The following is a 7,589-nucleotide window of genomic DNA, read 5'->3' on the forward strand; positions in this document are numbered from 1 at the left end:
TTCGTTTTGGTTTTCTGAGAAGAGGGATCTCGTGTATCCCAGGCTGGCTTCGAACTTTCTAGGTAGCAAGTCCAAGGATGACCTGGAACATCCGATTCTACATCTCCTAAATTCTTGGATTTCAGACATGTATCACAATGCTCAGTTTATGCGGGCCTGTGATCAAGCCTGGGGTGTTGTACGTGCGCGGCAAGCACTCTGAATGACTTCCCCAGCCTGTTGAGAAGTGGGTATTTCTAAAAATTGTGTCTTTAGAGTTACATTCAGACCTGGGTTTATTTTTAGAATCCCAAGTCCAAGATTAATACCAGATATCATATGCTCAGTAAATATTTATGGGTGAATAGTAGGGAGAGTTTGCAATTCAAGCAGACTCATGTGTTAAGAAAGAATCTTATATGATTTTAGATGTCCTAGAACTCTGTACCTTGCTAGCCTTGAACATGTGATCATCCTCCTGCCTCTGCCTCTCAAGTGCTAGGAAAACAGGCATGTACTGCCATGCCCCCTTGGCATTTAATAAGAACATCCATTAAAGATGACACAGCAGGAGAGTGTAGCCATAGGAAATATTTAGGTGTTTGTCTAATCCCCACAAGATAAAAATAACTGGCTAGTAAAGTCAAAGAAAGGTTCATCTTTTCTCAAAGAACCTTGGAACCCTCAGAGTGTAATGTTAATGCTTGCTGGGAGCAAAGCATCTTCCACAGGAAATGCATACTGTGGGTTTTAGCTTGGGTTGGCTGTTTGTTTTGCACGGTGCTGGAGATTAAACATAGGGCCTCACACTTGCTAGGCGAGTGATCTACTGCTAAGCCCTAGGTAAGACTAATCACGAAAGTGTCGATGGCAACATGGAAGCAGAATGACTTTAAGTGACCGTAGAAATCACACCAGTGATTCATTTCCTTTTACCTGGGAACTCAGTTTCCCAGTTCCTAGTTTTCCTTCTTTCCTGCTCCCACCACACCAATCTGTGCTCCAGAGCAACCAGGGAGAAGCAATTACCACTGCAAACAGGCTGAAAGGCTTTCACAGAGACCTTTATATCAACCAGGGGAAAGGATCAATACCCTCCTCCTCCCTGCTCCCCGTGTGTGTTTATGTGTAGATGGTGCATGCACATGGGTACACAGGTCTCAGGAAGTCAGCATTTTCCTCTGTCACTCTGCCTTACTACCTTGAGACAGGATCTCTCACTAAACCAGAGATGTGCTGTTTCGGTAAGCTCCTTTGTCCCAGCTCCAGTGCTGAGGTCATGGTCATGCACAGGGCTTTTCTCATGAGTGCTGGGGGCTCAAACCCAAGCCCCCATGCTCAGAACAAGTGCTCTTACCCACTGAGCTGTCTCCCAACCCCAGCTGTCTGTCCACGCTCCCTTCAAACTCCACCCTGTTTAACAACCACACTGCGCCTTGAGAGTGCCCTACAGCTACTGTCCATTGGATGTCATGAGAACTGGTCCTTTTTTCATTAATGGGGTGAATGGCTATTCCTCTAACAGACCTTACGTGCTACCTCGCTTGCTTATCAAACTCAGAAACTCTCCCACATCCTTTAAAATAACTGAAAATAATGAATAGTTAGAGTCAGAAATGTACTAGGAATTGTGAGTGGCGATAAACAATATGCTTGCCTCACCTGGGCAGAATCATCTTCGTACACAAATAAAACATAGTATCAAAACAACAAAATTAGAATAAAAAAGTCAGGCATGGTAGTGAGCACCTTAATCCTAACAGGAGAAACTGAGGTAGGGGGATCTGAAATGTAAGCTTAGCCTGGGCTACATATTAAGATAGACTGGCACTCCTATTTGTGTGGATGGAAGGGAGGAAGGGAGGGGAGAGGAAGGGAGGGGAGAGGAGAGGGAAAGCATGGGTGCCACTGGAGGCCAGCCAGCAACCCATTTGGTTATCCGATTGACTGACATCCATTGTGGTGTGATATGCAGGTATTCCTCACAGCTAAACATGGTCTGCATGCCTACGCCATTTACCTCATGGCCCCTCACGTGGGAAGTGTAACGTCTCACTTTATCACAAGGGGTATACTGTACAAACACATTTCACATTTTACAACCTTTATTGTACCCTGTTATGTTTTATTTCATTATTACATTTTGTCATCAGCCTTATTTTGTCTAATATACAAATTAAGCTTTATTATGAATGCATGTGAAGAGACATTGAGTGTGTGTGTGTGTGTGTGTGTGTGTGTGTGTGTGTGTGTGTGTGTCGAGCTTAGAACTGGGTACAGTTTCAGACATCTCCTGAGGGAATATGCCTCTGCAAAAGGCAGGGATTGCTGTGTTTACAAACCCCAGGAGGTATTTTCACTGCGACCTAAAATTGTCATTTATCCCAAAGAAATGTAACAGCTAATTGGCTGGGCATATACCAGAAGGTATACAGAAGCCTGCTCATAATATTTAAGCGATATAAACTTGGACATTCCCAGTAGAAAGAATGGGTAAAGCCTTCATTCAGCCATACAATGAGATGCTATAGAATACTATATGATGCTATATATTATTCTATATAGAATAATATAGAAGTTACCAAGCACATCTGCATGTGACAATATGCACACTACTCCAGGACATTGGTAAGTGACAATGAAAATGTACATATTTTTCAGTGCCTGTCCCACATGTGGCCCAGACATATACAGCCACCAAACTAGATAGGATGGATGAAGCAAAGAAGTGCAGGCTGACAGCAACCAGATGTAGATCTCTCCTGAGAGACACAGAATATGGCAAATCGTAAGGAATGCCAGCAGCAAACCACTGAACTGAGAACGGACCCCTGTTGAAGGAATCAGAGAAAAGGACTGAAAAAAGCTCAAGGGGCTTGAGACCCATATGTACAACAATGCCAACCAACCAGAGCTTCCAGGGACTAAGCCACTACCCAAAGACTATACATGGACTGACCCTGGGCTCCAACCTCATAGGTAGCAATGAATATCCTAGTAAGAGCACCAGTGGAAGGGGAAGCCCTTGGTCCTGCCAAGGCTGTACCCCCAGTGTACGGGATTGTTATGGGGAGGGCAGTAATGGGGGGAGGATAGGGAGGGGAACACCCATAGAGAAGGGAAGGGGGAGGGGGGGGGGGGGGGTTGGCCTGGAAACTGGGAAAGGGAATAACAATTGTAATGTAAATAAGAAATACCCAATTTAATAAAGATGGAGAAAAAAAAGAAAATGTACATATTTAACAAATTTCTACAAAGTGTGTGTGTGTGTGTGTGTGTGTGTGTGTGTGTGTGTGTGTGTGTGTGTGTGTTCTAGAGGGCACAGAAGCAGATAAGCTGTCAAGAGGGGACTTATCTTCATTTCCAACCCTAATATTTTACAGGAACACACAGACTCCTCTGCAGTTTTTGTTTCCCTAGACTATAAGGAAATCAGTTGAAAGCTCTGAGATGAGACTTTTATTTGGAACAGAGCTTACAGCCAGAAAGCATGAAACGAGTTAGCATATTGAAAGAGTAGATGAGTCTATATATACCACAGAGGACACAGATGCATGTGAGAGTGGCAGGGGTGGGAAGTGGACATGCTCCTGGTCTGGACTGTGGCTGCCCAGCGTGCCCTTTCCAGAGAATCCACACATTCATCACACCCTAAAGCAAGTCCTCAATTTGAGAGCCAAGAGAGAGGTCTCAATAGCTAAGGATTAATTTATAATTTTTGTTCATGTTTCTTAAACCTTTAGAGTCCTTTAGAGTTTTCCAGAGCAGTCTCCATAAGCCACTTTGATGGCTTATAAAAGTGGCTTCAATAAAGTCAGATTATTTTAAACATCATTTTGAAAGAGCCTGGTATAATGACATGTGCCTGCCATCTTCCATTTTAGAGGCTGGGGAACAAAGATTCTGAGTTGAAGTCCAGCTTTAACCACATAGTTGGGCCTTGTCTCAGAAGGAAGGAAGGAAAGAAAGAAAGAAAGAAAGAAAGAAAGAAAGAAAGAAAGAAAGAAAGAAAGAAAGAAAGAAAAGGAGAGAAAAAAAAAAACACCAAGGGCTGAAGATGAAGCTCATTGAAGTACTTGCCTAGCATGTGTAAGACCTGGTTTTCACTCCCCATACATCCACCTCCTTGGGAATCTCAGGATGAAAAATGAAATTTAAAGAACTAAAATGATAATTAAAAAGATGTTTTTAGGCCAGGCAATGGTGGTGTTCGCTTTTAATCCCAGCACTCAGGAGGCAGAGGCAAGCGGATCTCCATGAGTTTTAAGGACAACCTGGTCTACAGAGCAAGTTTCTGGACAGCCAGGGCTACACAGAGAAACCCTGTCTCAAATAACAAAAGCAAACAAAAAAGATGTTTTCATCATTCATTCTAACCTTTTTTATTACGCTGAATCGAGTGTGTGTGTGTGTGTGTGTGTGTGTGTGTGTGTGTGTGTGTGTGTGTGTGTAGAGCACATGTGGAAGTCAGAGAGCAACTTGCAGGAGTTGTTTCTCTCTTTGACCTGCAGGAGTAGGCTTTCTCCTCCCACCATGTGGGCTTTGGTGATGGAGCTCATTGCAGGCCTGGTAGCAAGCACCTCCGGTCAAGTCACCTCATCAGCCGTTTATCATTCTTCTCCTTTGACACATGGCTCCATGTAGCCCAGGCTGACCTCAGATTCATGATGTAACCAAAGATGGCCCTGAACTCCTGACCCTATCTCTGCTTCCAAAGTACAGAGGGCACAGAAACTCATCCACACCCAGCTTGCGTCTTTAACGTGCCAGATACGGTTGCATTCAGTCAGTCCATCATCTCCTTCACACACTGAACATTTGAGTTTAATATGCGTTAGATGCAGAGGCTACGCTAGTAAGCAAAACCAGCCCCTTCCCTGGTAGAACCTCAGATCTTGGCAGAGAAACAGATTACGTGATTTGCTACATCAGAGGAGCATGGGAACGAAGCAGTTGTGTGGTGTGGCCTGCGGTGGTTTAGAAGTGTAGTGGAGGAATGTAACTTAGAGAGGTCAAAGAAGGTTTTGCTATTAAAAAAAAAAAAAAAAAAAAGGAAGGAAAAGGAAAAGGAAAAGGAGCAGATTGAAACCTGGGCTTGGTGACTCACACCTGCAGTCCTAGCAGTTGGGAGGCTGAGACAGAGGGATGGGTAACACCAAGTCCCAGGTCTGCCTGTGGTACAGTGTGAAACTCTATTTCAAAAACAGAAGTTAAGAAATAAAGAAATACGATATCGACTTTAAAAGAAGAAAGGGCAAAACCAGGAGAACGGGCAGCAGAGAAGGAAATTATTTTTGACAATTGTAAGAGCAAATATGAAAAGCTTGTGCCTGGAAAGATACAATAACAAATTTTCTCTTTCTCCCTTTTCCTTTTTCTGGGCTTGTAAATTTCCCTTCGTACCACTGAACACTTTGGGGCTCAGTGGAATCAGTTGAAAAATCAATTTAAAAACATTAGATTTCCCCTTTTATTGAAAATAGATTATTTTCTCATACAATATACGTCCTGATTACAGTTTTCCTTCCCTCTCTACTCCTCCCAGTTCCTCCCCATCCCACACGAATCCAACAGCTTTCTGTCTCTCATTGGAAAAGAACAGGCTCCTGAGAGATAACAACGAAACACAAAATACATTTAATAGGATAAAACAAAACCCATCATATCAAAGTTGGGCAAAGCAGAGGGACCAACAGAAGGAAAAGAGCCCACAAAAATGAGAGACCCACTCATTCACACACTCAGGAGTCCCATAAAACACTAAGCTGGGAGCTATGATACAGAGAGGACCAGTGCAGACCCAGGCTGACCCTGTGCTGGCTGCACCACCCTCTGTGGGTTCCTAGGGACTTTGCTCAGCTGACAGAGGAACTTGTTCTGTCACCTTCCATCTGCTCTGCCTCTTACAGTCTTTCTACCTTCTCTTCTACGAAGCTCCCTGAGCTTTGAGGGGAGGGATTTGATGGAGACATCCCTTTTAGAACTATGTATTATAAAGTGTTTCTGTCTGTCTGTCTGTCTGTCTGTCTATCTATCTATCTATCTATCTATCTATCTATCCATCCATCCATATATATGTATATATAAAGTCTAAGTATCTATCATTTATCTATCTATCAATTGTCTGTATATCTATCATCTATCATCTCTGTCTATCATCTATCTGTTTATCTATCATCTATTATCTATCTATCATCTCTATCTATCATCTATCTATCTGTTTATCTATCATCTATCTATCTATCTGTTTATCATCTATCTATTATCTATCTATCATCTCTATCATCTATCTATCTGTTTATCTATCCTCTATTATCTATCTATCTATCTATCTATCATCTCTATCTATCATCTATCTATCTGTTTATCTATCATCTATCCTATCTATCTATCTATCTGTTTATCTATCATCTATTCTATCTATCTATCTATCATCTCTATCTATCTATCATCTATCTATCTGTTTATCTTTCATCTATCTATCTATCTGTTTATCTATCATCGATCTATTCTCTCTCTCTCTCTCTCTCTCTCTCTCTCTCTCTCTCTCTCTCTCTCTCTCTCTCTCTCTCATGTCTGCTTGTGGCTCCCTGTATTCATTCCTATCTGGTGAAGGATGAAGCCTCTTTGATAATTGCTGAATAAAGCACTGATCTGAATACAGCTTGGCAGAATACCATTAGGAGTCATTTTATCATTACATTTTTTAGACCAGTAGTACCCTAAGCTTTACTCTAGGTCTCTGGACTATCTAGTCTCTGGTTCTTGGCCATCCAAGCAGTGGTGCATGGGTTCTATCTCCTAGAGTGGGCCTCAAGTCAAATCAGATGTTCATTGGTTGCTCCCGCAAGCTCTGTGCCACCATTGCCCTAGCATATCTTTAAGGTGGGACAACACTGTAGATCAAAAGTTTTGTGACTGCGTTGGTGTTTGGAATAACACTCAAAATGTAAATAAGAAATACTTAAGTTAATAAAAAAAATTAATTAAATTTATTTAATTAAATTTAAATTAAATTAAATTTAAATTAATTAAAAAAAAGGTTTTGTGGCTGCGTTGGAGTTTATGTTTTTCTTCTGGTAGCATTCAAAGTATGTTCCCATACAAATGTCACTAAAATGTAGGGGCAAGGGTGCTTATGTAGGCATCAGCTCAACTTCACTGTGTTCAATGGCTTATATACGTCGTGTCTTCAGCAATGGGGACTGGCTGCCAATTTGTGAAGAGCAACCTGTTGTCTTGGCAACAGCCGGGGTTGTTTGAGAATGCCCATGGGAGCTCTTTGGCCAACAACTCAACTGGATATCATGCAGTCCCAGTACTGGAAGCTTCACTTGGTGACAAGAGATGACCAGTCAGGGCTCTCTCTCTCTCCCATTATTTGGAGACTTCATTATGATCATCTTCATATATTTTAGGAAGTTTCCACTGAAGTGTTTCCACATCACCCCTCAAACGCCCCTCAACTCCAGCTGTCTCTCCCTCTGTGCGCTCCTTCAACCCCTTCTCTGCCCTTTACCTGATCCTTCTGTTTCTGCTGCCCCCGCCCCAAGTCTACCCATAAAATCTATTCCATTTCCTCCTCTGAGGGAGATTCGTGTGTCCCCTCT

Source organism: Rattus rattus, chromosome 12, assembly GCF_011064425.1.
Source record: "Rattus rattus isolate New Zealand chromosome 12, Rrattus_CSIRO_v1, whole genome shotgun sequence".
In the NCBI taxonomy this organism is placed as follows: domain Eukaryota; kingdom Metazoa; phylum Chordata; class Mammalia; order Rodentia; family Muridae; genus Rattus; species Rattus rattus.